Source organism: Neofelis nebulosa, chromosome 18, assembly GCF_028018385.1.
Source record: "Neofelis nebulosa isolate mNeoNeb1 chromosome 18, mNeoNeb1.pri, whole genome shotgun sequence".
Taxonomy (NCBI): Eukaryota; Metazoa; Chordata; class Mammalia; order Carnivora; family Felidae; genus Neofelis; species Neofelis nebulosa.
The window spans coordinates 12,696,796-12,713,729 of record NC_080799.1 but is presented as its reverse complement, the minus strand read 5'-3'; the positions used below and the strand labels follow the sequence as shown (position 1 = coordinate 12,713,729).

Here is a 16,934-nt window from a genome sequence, read left to right as displayed (position 1 = left end):
CACAGAGTTGGCCACTCTGCTGGCAGAACAAACCTTACTATACATCTTAACCCACATAGTACCGATAAAGCTGTGACTCAGGCCAAAAAAAAAAAAGCCCTCAACTACCACCAGACGGCTCACAGCCTTCCTATAAAGATGCATGTGCCTCCAAGTTTTCTAAATGAAACGCTGTGTCCCCATTGACTTCTAAGTTTTATAATAACGTTCAGCTCATCCCACTTGCAACCACAGCTCCCAACACTTCTGAATTTCTGAGTTCCCTCTCTAATGCCTCAACTCCTAATCACTAAATCCTTTCTAACAAATATGTAAATGTATCCCCAGTTTGGGGGGGGGGGGGGAGATAGTAACAGGAGAGGGGCACCGGAGGACATCACCCTTGAGAATCCTGGAGAGCAGACCACATTAAAAAGTTCAACAGGAAAAATGAAAAATAAAGGCTGGGAGTACCGCTCATTAATCACATGGCTTGGTACTGGGCACCTGAGAAAACCCAGTGAAGAAAAACGGACACCTTCCTCCCGACAGGTTCTCTACCCTGACTGCACAACAGAATCTCCCAGGGAGCTTTTTAAAGTTCTGATGATGGGGTAGGGACTACCTCTACCCTCCCAAGGGTATGAGGACTTTTTTTTTTAAGCTCTCCAAGGGATTCTAACGTGTAGCCAAGTGACAAACCCCTGCTCTTCACTCGCTTCCCCTTCACACAGTACACATTAAAGCTAACCTGTCATTTTAAGAAAAGTATGGTAAAATGCCTACTTTTGTTAAAGCTGGTGGTGGGTCCATGGGTATTCGTTATTGTTATGCTTTCTATACACACACATACATATTTTTACACAAATATATTTTATAGCAAGCTCAGCATATGTTGATCTTCAAAAGCACAAATACTAAAAAGATGGTTTTTACATTCCTAAGGAGTATAGATAGTCACTAGTGGTGTCTGAGGCTTTTACTTCACCGGAGGAGAAAAAAATCAAGACCAATTCAATTGGGTCTGCAGACTTGAAAACACTGGCCTAAATTCTGTAACACACTTCACGGCACAGGTCTTGAAAAATGCTCCAAATTCAGCTCAGAAAGACTGAAGGTATCTGCTTAACCAGCAATCCACCTAAAATCAGCAGAGTTGCCAGGACTGAGCCAGACTGGCTGTGAAATCCTCTTTATAATCAAATATGTGCAGACATGGAAGGGGGTTGTGACAAGACAGTATAATACTTCTAGGGCTCAGCTCTAGAACCATCTTCAAATGGGGTGGGAAGAGCATTATTCCAGCAAAAGTTGATCAGAGACCAGTGCACCCCCTCCACCTCATCAGGGAGGCAGTACATACCCTGGAATCAGACTAGCAACACAACCATAGAGAAGTTATTTAACTTCTCTGAACCATCTCTAAAATGAGTAATATGTTACCTACAGGGTTGCTGTGAGGGTTAAATGCGATAATGTTCTAGGTACAATGAACCCTTAATAAATATTAGCCGTTATTGCTGTTATTCAAATAATTACTCAAATGATGGTGGATTACGGCACTGAAGAACACAGCTATTTCCCAATTAATGATGACTGGGTCCTGGAGTTCTGTACATTCTTTTAATTTTTTTTTTTAACATTTATTTATTTTTGAGAGACAGAGACAGAGCACAAGTGGGGGAGGGGCAGAGATAGAAGGAGACATAGAATCCAAAGCAGGCTCCAGGCTCTGAGCTGTCAGCACAGAGCCCGACGTGGGGCTTGAACCCATGAACCTTGAGACCATGACCTGAGCCAAAGTTGGACGCTTCACTGACTGAGCCACCCAGGCACCCCTGGAATTCTGTATATTCTTGAAGCATGTCTTTTAGAAGAAGCATACCGATAAACAGGAGAGGAGACACAAGTCTTCTGGCCTCCAAAACAGATGCCCTGTAGCTCAGAAGTCTTGGAATGGTAGCAGCAAGGTACGATGGAAAGCTTCCATGAAGGAATACAACATGTGAGTTCTAGATCTGGATTTGTTTTAACACCAGCTGGGTGATCGTGGGAAAATTCAAAGACTTCACTGAGCTGGGAAATGAGAGCTTTGGACAATTGTTTTCAGCTGTTTTTAAACTTCTTCAATCGCACTGGTTTAAAAGCTCCTACAGGCCCCTCCCCCATCTCTGTCCCACTCCTCATTTGCTCCATTCTGGCCACGATGGCCTTCTTGAGCTCCCCACACACCAAGCCACTCCTTCCTTAAAGCCTTCACATTTATGCTTCCCTCTCCTTGAATCCTCTGCCCCTGACCATCCACATTTCTTGCTCCCTCACTTCCTTCAGGTTTCTGTCCAAATACCACCTCCTCAGAGAGGGCCCACCTAAACTACCCTCTATAAAACTGCACAGCTGCATATGCATATTAGATTCTCACTATCCTATCCTTATCCTGCTTTTAAAAACCCATCAGCACCCAATATATTTGTGTTCATAATTTATAGCATGTCCCCCACCCTGCTAGAATACAGCCTCTCTTATAGCAGATATCTATTTCTCGTAGTCACTACAGCATCCCCTGTGCCTACAATACTGCCTGCCTCACACACAGAAGCATTGATAAACATTTCTTGAATAGAAGAATAAATGAAAGAATCCAGATACTTCCCAAAGAGAATCTTACCCTAATATGTATAACAGGTAAAGATGGAGTTCTGGTTAAATGAGGTCCGGGCCTCCCCTCAGCTGATTCAGTGCCCCTGAGGTACCCAAAAACCACTGACCAAGTGATCTCCAAAGTCATTTATTGCTCAGAAACTCTCCAAGTCCACATTATTTCTGTTAAACTCCAAAGAGAAACATTAAATTTGATGAGTGACTTTCCATTCTGTGATTTCACTTACTAGTCACTGACAGCTGCATAAAGTACACTACAAATTCAAAGCATACTATGTCCCAGAACCGCTGCATCCCTAAAATATCTACAACCAAATAACAGATACATACGGATGGCCAGGAAAAAAAACTCCAACTCCACGGGACAAGGGTTGAAGGGTGTCTCTTTCCATGTGCTGTCACATGGTCCCTGGGCCTCTAGGACCTGCCTCTCACTGCTTTTAAGTGGGGAAGAGGGAGGAAGGACAGTGGGGTCAGGACCCATGAGGAGACAGATGTTATACAATGGAGGATATAAATTTGGGCAACATGGCAGCCACCTGGTGGCTTCCTGACTCCACTACTTAGTCTCTTTTTTCATCTAATGACCTTACACACAGGGAAACAGAGGTGGAGAGAGTGTCCTAGAGAAAAACTCTGCAGGAGGCATGAACAGTTGGAAGAAACACTCCAGAGAAGCCAACTGGCTACAATATTGTGATGAGGTCTTATGAACAGCTAAAAGACCTCCTCAAAATTGCAGGGAAGATATAAAAAACACTCTGCAAACAAGTCAACAGGACCTTTGCAATCTACAGCATCCAGACTAGCAGTGCTGAACAAGAGTTCAACTGGAAGTGTGGTGACCCATCCTCTAACACTGTAATCTAATCCTTAAACTAAAGACAATTTAATGCCTTTGCCTGTCCATATGTTTTCTAATGACGCCATTGCTGTCAGCATACTACAGGAGTGCTTCTTGGAAGATGGAAGTAATGACAAAGCACATCATTGGGAAGGCAATTATATGCAGTACTAACCATTTTACAATGGCCATATGGGCTGTATTTCAACAGTGTAATTTCAAAATCAGCCTGAGCACACATATTTCTCTGTCCTTAATCCCAGGTACACATATTAAATGAAATAAGGGTACAGATGAAATATGGGCAGCAGATGTAGAAATCTATAACAAGAATGTTGAAGTAACGTTCATCTGTAAACAGTAAATAGAGGGCACTCACTGTCCTGGAGCCGACACCCATCTTCTACCAGTCCTTCTCCACATTGTTTCCTTAATCGAAAACATCACGACGGGGAATTATAAACCACCAGAGGGGCAAGGAATAACACAAGGAAAAGTTAAAAAACACACAATTCCTATGTGAGTGCTCACAATCTGAAACAGGCCCTAGAGGTAATACAGAACTCATATTTTACCATATATAAAATTCAGGTGTAAGAGATCACTTTTAAAACCCTGGACTTAAAGGTCTGGTTCCCATTACACTGGTTTTTTACAATTAAATTCTACAAGATATGCTTTGACTTGGGTCTCCCCTACAATCACAAACAGGGTTAAAAACTGAAATCTACTGTGTTTCCGTTTTGAATGTGCAAAGGATAACCATGCTCTCACCAAAGGAGTTGGGAAAGAGGGGCAATACTGCATGTCTCAGAGCATGATAGTTCCGGGGAAAAAACTGCCTATCTTCAAAAAAGAGACCGTTCAGAGAAACGTTTGACTTGACTGATCTTCATATTCACCCAGATATCCTGTGAAATTTCAGGCCCAGTGAGTATGTGTGTTTTACTACTTCTCAAGGGATCAGCCAGCTATGAATCCTAAAGTCCTGGACCAAGAACTTGCGAGGCCCATCTTGGCCCAGAGAAGAGGAGGGGGTTTCACAAAATAAATAAATAAATAATGTACAGTACTCTAATCACAGTTGGGATTTCCATAAGAAACAAATCTAACAGTCACATTCATTAGCATACTCTTTGTAACATAAACAAACCTCTACACGGTAGAATGGGGAAAGGGGGAGACCGATTCACAACTGTGCTGAGAATAATGAAAGGAAACAATGACTGAGGAAATAATACACTATTTGTCACCAGGTATCTTCAAGATACAGATATCAAGAAACACAAAGAACTATTTAGTATGGTTTTCCATCAGGAAAAATGGAGTACCTGTTAGTTAAAAACAAAAACAAAAACCTAGCAATAAGGTCTGTTTTATTGTGAGATACATTGCCAGGGGAAGTGCTACTTCCAAAATCACACAAGACAAAAGCCTGAACCCTTGCCTTTGACAAAGGCTTATAATCTACCTAAGCTAAGTGACCTGGGAAAAGGTCAGATTTTAATACAGGGATAAACAGTGAAGGGGGTTTGGGGGAGAGAGAGAGAGAGAGAAAAGAAGAGAGGGAGAACCACAAAATGCTTGCAGCTGTACGGTGTAAGTAGCAGCCACCTACTGTAAACTCCAACACTTAAAAAGAAAATAAAGAATTTCCCCAAAAATGGTGAGGTCCTCTCCCCTCCCTAAATGCTATTATTTTATCTAGAAAATTCCTTTGTAATCAAGACAATTTTCAGCAGCCAGGAACAAATGTGGTCTACCAGAGACCCATTTGGGACTCTCTCACAAAACTAATCTGCGTTAAAAAGAAAGGTGGAAAGGGGTGAGGAGCACAAGCTTTGGGCCAGGTATAAACCACTGAATTTCCTGCCTCTCTTGTACTGACCTTGAACCACTGAATTTCCTGCCTCTCTTGTACTGACCTTGGCTGGGCAAGTTGACTTAACCTCTCTGAGCTTCAGTTTCTTCAACTGTAAGACAGGGAAATCACTTGTTTTTTTCACAAGGTAGCTCCAATGAGATGATGAATGAAAAATTCTGAGCACAATGCCTGGCCCAGAGTAAATACTCAGTAAATAGTGGCTCCCTTTTCAAAAAGGTCTTTTCATGGAATTTTTGTGTAAACAGGTCAACTGAAAATAAGCACTGAGTACCTACTATGCATGGATTACTGAATAAAGGAAGCAGCAATCCTGAGAGCCTCAAATATCCCAAGAATGATGCATGTGGGGAGAACACAGAGACTAAAGGCAGAGGACAGAGGAAAATAAAACAATATATTAGAAATTTAAGTTAAAAAAACTCTAGCTGTCTTTTCCAAGGTTCCAGTCACACTCCCAGGGGACACACAATAAGCCATTATAGAACATATAACAGATCAAGAAAAAATTAATAGCACTTGAACTTCCCACCAGATCCCAAATAAAACACAGAGTACATTGTGTCATGGTCAATGCTTCAAAAACTTCTTTAGGCTGGCCCCAAGATCTCAATCCATGGGAAAATCATTTCAGAAAGATGAAATACTTCTCAGAGCTAAGGCATAAAGCATTTCTCTGACCTAATCCATATCCCAGCATTAAGACTATCAATAGATTTTATCATCATCATCATCTTCATCATCATCACTATCATCAGTGATTCTGGAAACAAAATAGCTGCAGACAAAATTAACTATGGGCTGAAATATAGATAAAGGGATGGCTTTATTGGATAGGCTTTGAAGTCTGATTCGAAGTGGTAAGCTGCATTACCAAAATATTTAACAATTTTCTACGAAGTGATCACGGAAGCTAGAAGTGGTGCAGACAGGTTGAGTTAAACAGTTTCTGATAATTTCAACTACTGTGTGAAACTACTCTTCAACACAGGAAATACTTCTGGAATCAATATTTAACAACAGTTATATTCCTTCAACTAAAAGTGACCTGGAACAATCTGGTCCATTTCTATATTAGACTAATAAAACTAATTTTAAAACAACACAACTGTCTAGGCATAGCAGGTTTCAACATTCAGGTGTGAAATCGCACCTCCCAGCACAGAGACTGAATTATCCCCTGCCTCTCACCTGTAATTATCATTTGCTCCCTCCCCAGGTGGCTCTGAGCCTCCACATATCCTCCTAGGCTCACATCTGGATATTTAAACTCCCTCTGGGACCTCACACGCTATGGGGGTGAGAAGGAGGAAAAAAACAAAATTTCATGCTGGCTTAGACAACTTCTGAAAATATCTATTTTCAACACACAGTATAAGAACAATTTGACAAAATGAAAACATCCTATATCACCATGGTTAAGGGTAAGAATTTTTCAAAAAAAGAGTAAATTTACTTCACAGTTCCTGGAGAGGCCAGCTTCTTCCATTAAGGCCAATTCCAAAAATTTAGCAAAAGATCTTTCATCAGTTGAGAGGGCATAATTAGATGTTTTGATTAAAGCATTTTCCTCCCCTGGTTAACAAGATATAACAGATGTCACCGACTTCCCTAATAACAATACAGCCCTGCATTTGGCATCTTTACAATTTTAAAACTGAACTGCCATATCGAAAGATTATAGCTAGGGTGTTTCTATACAATCATGACTCTGAAGTGGTTATGACATGCCTGGACTCCCCCATGGAACAGACATGAAAATCATATTCCATATTCATAGCCACAAGCCCTCCTTAGCATGCACTTGAAAACTACCTTCTGAAATCTGAATGGTTTGGGTTTATTCAAATCACCACCAATTATTTCTGGAAGCACCAGCCAAGTGAGGTATGAAACCTGAACAGAAAACACAAACCTCAGAGTCACTTTCTTAAAGGAACACAGGGAACACATGCAGGAAAGTGTCTCAAGGAAAGCAATGCCCATCTAAAGAGACCCACTCTACTCAAATCCCACCTTCCCTGCAGAGAAGCACTATACTTGATTTAAAAAAAAAAAAAAGACTCATATTTTTCACAGTAAGATTCCCTTGGTGCATTTGATCCAATTTACAAAAATTCGATTTACACCAATGTTGTCAACATATCAGTTCAGAGTGTAACTAGAGACAGGTCTGCATTTTAAATGGGAGGTAGCCTCAGTGATTGAAGTTCGACTCAAACATCCTGGTTTAACAACTCCATTAATGACATCAAGCACAGATCTAAAGATTACTCAGCCCCTCTGTCAGTCGCATGTGTTATTTATAGCAGTATATCAATCATGTCTTCTCATTATTTCCTACTTTCTGGTCCTAAGCTATTTGGTCTGCCAAATTAATACATTCCATTGCTGCTGCAAACCTAAACAATGCTTGATAAAAGATTAATAAAATAGTTGGGTTCTCTGCAACCACACACACATCCAGGGAAATTCATCAATGTCTTTTTATTTGCATATTTGGCTGACTGCCCCCTTTAGCAAATATGTAAGGCACAATGCTCAGGTATCCTGGTTTATGGTTTGCATTTAATTCAGGGTGTCAATCTGCTTCTGTTTTAATTACATCCATCTTGATATGTTATTACAATCTCATGAAAACTTCTTTTCATTATATGAATGGCTATAAATATATACACATGACAAACAGTTGTTATAAATTTTCTGGTTCAGCAATAAACAGGCAAGATGCCTTAGCCAACACGTCATATGGATTTAATATTTTGAGTCTTTTTTCTTCAGAAGAAAAGTTTGGTTGAGTCTTCAACTCAACTATACTCCTAAATCCACTTCAAATATTCTGCCACCAATGCTATTAAATGGCTCTGAATTTCTCTGGATTACTGGGCTGAGGAAAATATTATATCCAAATAAAACATGTTAAAATTTTAAGTAGGCCACATTAAGGTCATCTTATATCCCAAATAATTATTGCATCTTTCCAGTGGACATTCAAGAATGAGAAACTCTTGTATCATCACTCTAATATTTACTTTCTCATTTATGTCCTCGTTATGGGGAGTAGAGGAGGAGGGAACTTAGAAAAGACCAATGTACCCACAGAGAAAGGCCAATGAATTCTAGGGTGATACACTGGGGGGAAGCAGAATGCTTTTAAAAGGTTCTTGATACTGAGTTCAGAAAATTTCTTGGAAAAAATAGGAAGCTTTACAAGCATTCATCCTCGTTTGCATTATTATTTTTGTTTTTTAAAAACCTCCTTTTAAATTCCCAATCCTTGGGAATCCAACTACTAAGCAGAAGCAGCCTCTTAGTTTCACTGGGTAACAGTAAGAGCCATAACTCCCAGTGTGATCTTGAGCAGGTCAATTAACCCCTCTGGGCTGTGTTTTCATTTGCAAAATGAGAGGTAGAACTACATCACTAAAGACAACATCTGTGCCTCTAATGCCACTGACAGCTTGGAGAGCACAGCAGCCAACAATGGCTGGAGTGAAATGGATTAAAAGACTGCTCTAAAAAAAAACTGGAGTCCTAACTTTAGGATAACACCTCCTAAAGATGTAGCTCTGCACATTAATCTCAAAATGTAACTCTGGCAAGTAATCAAACTGATCACCATAACCAATGAGCAAGGAACAAACTTTGCAATTCACAGCAATGCACAATACCAAACACCTGCTTTCCCTTTTGCCCCAGTGAAAGTATAATTTCACTTGAACAACAACAAAAAATCATTTATTAGAACAACACAATCCAGGACCCTTGTATTTTCGTCAACTGAATAGGTACAGAGAAAATAGGTAGAACACTGGAATTTCTAGCTTGTGGCCGGAAAACAAGTGATAATCTAATCCTCACCAATGATTAACATTTTCATTCTTATTTCTTGTTCTACTTAGTTTTTTACTCCAGAAAAATAGCCACTGAACAACTTTTAGCCAACAACCTTTAGCCAGCAAGCAAAACTGAACAGGGACCCTAGCAAACAACCAAAAAATGTCTACTTCAGTATAACTATTGAGGGATAACTGAGATACTGGACTCTCTTAATTTCTCTTTTCAAGCTCTAAAATATCACTGCCATCAGAAACTTTACAGAGAAACCTGAAATAAGGTTGGGAGGTTGGTGTTGTGCTACAGTGGCAGGTAGGTGTGGGGACAAGGAAAACGACATCGCTCTGGTATCATCACAACTTGACCCTGGCATTGACTTAAACCCTATCCCAGACTTCCCTGCCATTGTAAAGTATCAGATTTCACCCACATAACCAAGAGTCACAATTTGTCTTCGCGGGTCATGATTCTGTATCCAGCCCTGGTCATTTTAAAATGCCTCAGTTAATACCAATCACAAAGTACCTGCAATTTTAAGGCTTTCTGGCAAAAATGAATCCCAACCTGTATTAGCCATTTTCTGTTACTTACAAACTGTGGGCTCTTCCTTTCTCCTCTGTGACTCCATTTTACTGCACTTGGGCTTTCCAAGACTCCAATAAAGGTATAAGGAGATATGGCACCATGAGGTACAGTAGCAAGCCAAAATGACAGTCAAGTCTTTAAAAATGTTATTTGTTTGTACTAGTTGGTAATTCGTGGTGTTTGTTCAGGCAAACTCTAACCAGAGCTCAGATATGAATGGGAAATCAGAATGAGGAGCTGAAATAGCCCAGAAAACTGTGGCAAGCAATTTTCCCTCACATCCGAGTCCTTCAGACAGGTGAAACTCAAGTGATAAAAGTGTGGAATATTAAAATGTTCACCTTTCATCCACAAGTTCCTAAATCTATTAGCTTTTAGTAACTGCATTTATAATTTTGATAGTTCTACCTCATAAAGGAAAAAGAAAGAAGGGAGGGAAATTGGGAGGGAGGGAAGGAAGGGGACAAGCAATGGATAGTTGAATCTAACTGGATCCCATGATGAGACTGCTATATGCACCAATTTGTGCAATAAACGCCTGCAAAGAAAGCAGCAAGACACATGCTTGCAGGCTACAGGTCACCTTGCAAAGGATGGAACCAGAGACCTGAAGATGACTGAGCCACAGAAAGAAGCCTATAGTTGCCTAGTCTCCTCCTAAGCAAGCAAACAAACCCAGACTATGTGAACCCCACTCTCCCCCTCCTCAGTTACTAACAGCATAAAGAGGACCTGTTCTTTGTAACCTTACAATTGTAACTTAATGACACCATACCCCCTTACCCTGTAGGCTGGTTAGAAAAAAATGAAAGAACACAGCTCAGACCTGGAAGAACAAAGACAAATTTAGGGTCTCAAAAGCATAAAATTCTATGCCCCTCTTCCAGGTGAAAAAAAAAAAAAAAAAAAAAAAAAAACCTGCATTCATCTACTCATGGAACACATACAAATTATGTAAGAAAAATGGTTCTGACCTAGCTAACAATGTCCCTACATTGTTTTTGATCCCTTCCTGTCTTGGGTTTCACCAAATTAATCCCCATCTTGCTCTTCCAAACTTCAACTGTCTGAGAGTTTTCAAATCTCAACTTCAAAATCTACTTGATCTTTTTTTCAGAACTTCCTCAAATGACCAATTGCTATCCCAGCACTAAGTTCTTTTTTCCTATATCTACAGGATATTAGGTTTAATATTAACCATGAAAAAAAAAGTGTGGTTTCTTGAGGAGAAAAAATAACACGAGGCACTTTTACAAAGTTAGTCTACATTTAAAGTATTTGACTAATCACAGCATAGGGGTAAAATAAAAATAAAATGTAAAGCCACCAACCCACCATCCTCCACCCTCTGCATGTGGACACACACACACACACACACACACACACACCCTCCTATCAAGAAATGCTATATAGACCTCTGTCCAAAAGCTTCCCAATCTTATAGCCACTGGGACCTAAATTATTCCTTAACAGCTGACCTCAACTATTATTTTCTGTTTGGGGACATATCTAATCCTAACCTTCTCTCAAACTAAATAATCGCCACTTATTTTTCACAGTATATATAGGACTTGCATAGAAGAGTCTCAGAATCTCTTTATCACCCTCAACGCTGAATCATGCAGAATGCTCAGGTTTTTTTTAACCCCTTTTCAAGAGAACACTGTCAGAGGATCAAAGGCAATCACTAACTTTGTGATTCATTTTTTAAATTTATGGATTCATTTATATCCTGTCTACTTCCAAAAAAGAAGTGAAGTAGTCAATCTCAACAAGTAACACAAGCCACATGGAACCATATCACTATCTTCAACCTCATCTCACTGATGCTCTGCTTTGTACCGTAAAATATTCAAATTCAGTACACACAGTAAAATACTTGAATTCATAACCAAACACACTATTGCCACTCTTCCTTTTAGGAAAACTTTCTCACCACTTAGAAACTCCTCAGATCCTAGATCCCAGGCATACTTTCAGAAGTGAAATGCTAGAACTGACCCATTTACTCTGTAGTCCCATCCCAAACTTCCTAAGATAGAAACTGAAAAATCCACCAAAAACAGAGCTCTACAGCTTTCCCTGGCTGTGTAACAGCAGAAGGGTTCTGACCTCTCTTGAACTACCAGTTCATACATAAACGAGCCAAAGGCAGATAATTTAAAACCTTTATTTTAACATCACTGTCAACCTCCTTTGTCATCCAACCTTCCTTCCCAGCTTGCTTAAAAAGCAGCAATACAGGAAACCGAAAGGACCAAGAGACAATAAAACACACTGGCTGGAGGGCAGCTTGGTGGCATCAGAACTGCTGGCATCAGGGCCGCCATCACACTGAAAGGGCTATTAATGAGAATCACTCACCAACATTCACCTCATGGTGGGGTTGCTAACAATCAATGAAAGCACTGACACCAGGCAGGACAAGGGAGCAGGAGAAGTGAACTAACCATCATTATTCACATCTCCCCTTCCCCTTGCCATTCACACTTAAGCAGCAGCCTCCACTCCAACTTCTCGGCCTGACTTTCCAAGTCATCTATCACCAGCCCACTCACCCTAGACTGAGAGATGACCAAGATCCAAGATCTGGAAAGGACCCTGGAGATGCTTTGCAGCATTCCCCATATTGGATTAGGGGTTACAATGCCAAGAGTAAGAAAGAGTGCCCTGTGGTCAAGGAAATAAAGCACATCTCACTGTCTTCTCTGATATTCAAAATTCGCATTCGTATAATGAAAAGGCTTTTTTTTTTTTTTTTTATGAAAAGGCTTTTAATTCTGGCAGAACAAGCCACCCGTTTAATTTTGTCTTGCCCATGAGGTTCCAAAACTACTTGAGGGTAGATTACATTTTTTTGATCTGGAACACCACTTATGAACATCCAGCAGAGCTAGGTTCCCTTCCAACTTGGGTACGTTTGCTCTAAAATTAGTCTAAACTTCTCAACTAAGGGATGAAGAAAATTATGCTTTTAGAGAGTAACTTCCCAAACTCACTCAACTAGTTAGGAGGGCCAAGCCTGGAACAGATGTCTGCACAGGTGTCCACCTACTTACACAATTTTGTAACTCATTTCTACCAGTTCTTCCTTACCCCCAAGCCCTCATCAAATAGCACCTTCTCAATCCTCTTGTTTCTGTTCTTCTTCACTATTCCTTCTTTTTGGAAGTCTCTCTCCATCCCCCATTTCCCTATCTATCCAAATCACTTCAAACTTCTAGGCCCCTTCTTCAAGAAGCTTTCTCAAACACTTCAGCCTATCTCCTTACTCCTACTCTGAATGCTTACTGCACTTAGTTGATATTAGACATTCGAGCACCTGTTTCAAAATTATTTTAAAGGTGCTGGGCTTAGTTTATCAACTAAACTGCATAGTCCTTCAAGGTACTATATATATTTTAGGTTTCCCTGAACTCTTTCTAGGCACTCCATAAATATTTGCTGACTGATACGAGGAACATGATTAATGTTTTTCAAGCAACAGAAATAAGTGAGATTCGACCACACTAAATTATAAGAGCCTACTAACATGGCATGTCGTAAGCACTTCAAATTCTGTATAGCCTATTTATGCTACCACTGTTTAGGTAAGCCCTGAAACTACTCGGAAATGAAGACCACATAAGAGTCTTGGTTTGATCCTCTAACCAGCAGAAGTAACTCTTCCTTCATTTTCACAAGCCTGCAAAACTCCCAGCTGGCTTTCTGTCTGCTAATCCCACCAACTCCATCTTTGATCAGTTGTACATATAGAGGCTGCCCTTAAAACCCATGCATAACAGAGGGGGGAAATGATGGATTTGCAAAGGGAAATTTTCAACCATGGTGTTCATGTGGCTTCCTAATCAAGACTACACAGAAAGAAACCCTAATAAAAACAGAAAGGCAATATTATCTGGCACATCAGTGTACAGACAGTACTAGAACCCCAAATTTCCATTTCTACTTTGTTGGCTGAAAGCCATTTTTTAAAAAAAATGAGGCATGGTATCTGGATGTTCACTCTCAACCTACCATTCAAAGAATATTCAAATAAACAATACGGTATCGAAATGGTAATTCTGCTTCTCAAATGCATAATGAAAAGAACACCATGTTCAACTTTAGCCTCCTCACCTACCCTCTTATCTTCTATCATAAGACTCTTCACAATCATATACTTGAACTTCAGGGCACAATTACTTGAGACAAGTATCCCTGCAGAATATGAAAGTACCTCAGCCGGTTTCCCTGCCTATAAAGTCTGGGACCTCTCGAACTACCCCTACAGCTTTCATCACCTTAAATAAAAAATCAAACAATACTGAAAAATAATCAACATAAAAATGCAAGTTCTCATTAGGCAAGTTTCTTGCTTTTACTCCAGCATTAGTAAAACCATAGCTGAACTGGAACAGTTTTTATCAGCACTCTTCAGAACTTAGGAACCTCTTTTTTAAAAGGAAAGTCAAAATGAGCTACTCAGGACAAAATCACAGAGTCAAATAACGAGTCCATTAACACTCTAAGTATGCAACAGCACAGTGTGCCAGCTACTGCTCTGAACCAGCATAAGCTACAAGCCTAGCTGTGCAAGCCAAGATTTCTAGTTTCTTATCACATCCTACTAGCAGCAGCCTTGATGATACGTGGTGACAATTGATTTCATTTCTAAACACAAGGCACAAAACCATATTACGTACTATGGTAACTCTTGGCATTGATAATAATTCCTAACGTTTATAAGCACTCCATTAACATAAATTTCTGTCCAAGTTCATAGTTTAGTTGCCGATTTCCTAATAAATCCTCACATTTCTTGGTGACAGTTCAGTTTAAATCTTGTAAACTGAGAACAGGAGGACACCAGAGGTTTCAATGATCGTTATACACATACGTCTGACCATCCAACAGGGACACAAATGTGATAAGCAGCAAACAGATCTACCTCTTCCCATAGAACCAGACATATATGATGATTTTTATTCCCCACTGTGTGTTCTGGGTATGAAAAGTTTATTCACATCTTTCCTACAAAAGCCAGGCCTCTTAAATGTGAATACTAATAGGATAGTTGAGAACATTGGGAACTGATGTTAATTTACTTAGGTGTGATAATGGTACCACTATAGAGTTTCTGGTGGGGTTTTGGTTTTCTGGGTTGTTTGTTGTTTTTTTGTTGTTGTTGTTGTTGTTTTGAGTCATTACCATTACATACATATAGGAATATTTACCTATTTTTCATATCCCATCTGGGAAGGGGGTGTAGATGGGATACAGATGAAATCAGATGAGACATGAGTTGGTAGTTAGTGAACCTGGGCACTGGGTATATTGGAGTTTATTATACATACTACTGTCTCTACTACTGTGTGTGTTTAAATCTTTGTGGAAAGTTTTACAGAAGCTTTTTAAAAAGTTAGGCCTTTTAGATCTACCTACAGATATGTAAATGATATTTAGATATGACGGCAGCACAGCATTCAGCTAACCAAAGTAACCTGGGTTTTGATCTAGAAAAGTAGCAGAAAAAACAATCACGGTAAGGAAAGGAATGGTATTGATGCTACACTTTGAACTCGACCTTTCCTAAAACTTAAGTTTTTTAAACCCAAAAGAAACTAGAATTGGGTACATCTTCTCTCAAAAGCCAAATGGACTAAATTTTGCAAGCCCAATCAAATATCTACTTATTAAAATTAAAAACTACTGCATAAGTTATACCTCCCTCTACTCAGCCTTCAAAAATGTTCATGGGAAATGCAGGCCCCTCTTGCTTACTTACTGTAAGGGGCCACACAGCAACCCAGGAGGACCACGCAGAAAGCAGAACCACTTGTAACCAGCTCTTTCAAATAATGTCCTAACCCAATCACAGAAAGCAATGGTGAACCAAATTCTAGGCAGCATTTTCTATCAGGATACATGCTGCCATTTCAATATCAATTTCAAAGCACAAGAGAAAGACAGAAAGAGAGAAAGAAGTCACGCTGTACAGTACCCTCCCACCTTGGCAAAGTTAAAGCCACAGTTAGAATTATCCTAATAAGTGGTGAGCCTCAACACTCAAAATAATCGTGTAAGATCCATTTTAGCCAATAAATCACCAGTTCTAGAACCAAAGGGTAACTGATTCAATCACTAACATCAAAATCTACGGCCACCAATACCATCACCACCAATCTCCCTTCCTCCCCAACCACTGGCCCCCATCCACCACCATCACCACCAGCGGCCCAACCAAAAAGCAGTTCAAACAGAAAAGAACAACCCTGACAGGAAAGCTTCCTTTTTAAAAATATTTAAACCTGACACCCAAGCACACACGCAGAACCAGCAATCTAAACCTGTACGGTTACTGCGTGTGAGATTTAAGCTGTCATTAACAAAGCTTACACCCGATCATCTCAAACAATACCATAATAACAGCGAAAAAACCAGAAGGAAAGGGAAAAGTTTCCTTCAGGAACGTCAAACCATCACACCAGGTGCATGAAATACTAGAAACCAACTCCTATCTGGGTTTTGTGCTTAAGAAAGCAGGACCAACTCTGCAGAATCTCAAAGCCTTGTGTGTGTGTGTGGTGTGTTGGGGGTGGGGACAGGGAGGCTGGGGGGAGGAAAGGGGGGTTACATCTGTGGAGGCCAATGACTGATGCTAGCACCAAATATGATCTCTGCAGGTAAAGATAGTTTCCCCCAGGCCCCTGGACAGTCTCCCTCTACCCACCTCCTCCCACCCCCAGGAGCCAGTAGCTGGCAGGAAAATGTGCATTTGGAAATCAACACTGCAGGTGCCCAAGGAATAAAGAAAGACATACATACACATACACACAAAGCCAATCAGGAAGAAAAAGAGAACACACACACACACACACACACACACAAAAAAAAAAAAAAAAAAAAAAAAGGAAAGGGAGAGGGACAATTGGGTGACAAGCCCTTCAGATAGATACCAGCTAGGATTTTATTCTTTCCTCCCACCAGTCCTCCCTGGTGTACCTTTTTATGTCCTTTAACCAAACTGCTCATGTACACACACACACACATACACACACGTGTGTATATGTATGTGTATAGATGATATTATATATATATAATTAACCCTTTCTACAATACAGCCCCACACAGAATACACAGAGATAGAGATATTCCATCCTTTCC

The 16,934-nt window shown here is 40.1% G+C and overlaps 1 protein-coding gene across 5 annotated transcripts in view; it reads right to left on the bottom strand.

The window, feature by feature from the left end:
* The window catches only part of AUTS2 (activator of transcription and developmental regulator AUTS2), a 1,133,525-nt gene that overhangs the window by 1,115,253 nt on the left and 1,338 nt on the right, over positions 1-16,934 (bottom strand). The gene's annotated exons all lie outside the window — the stretch shown is intronic.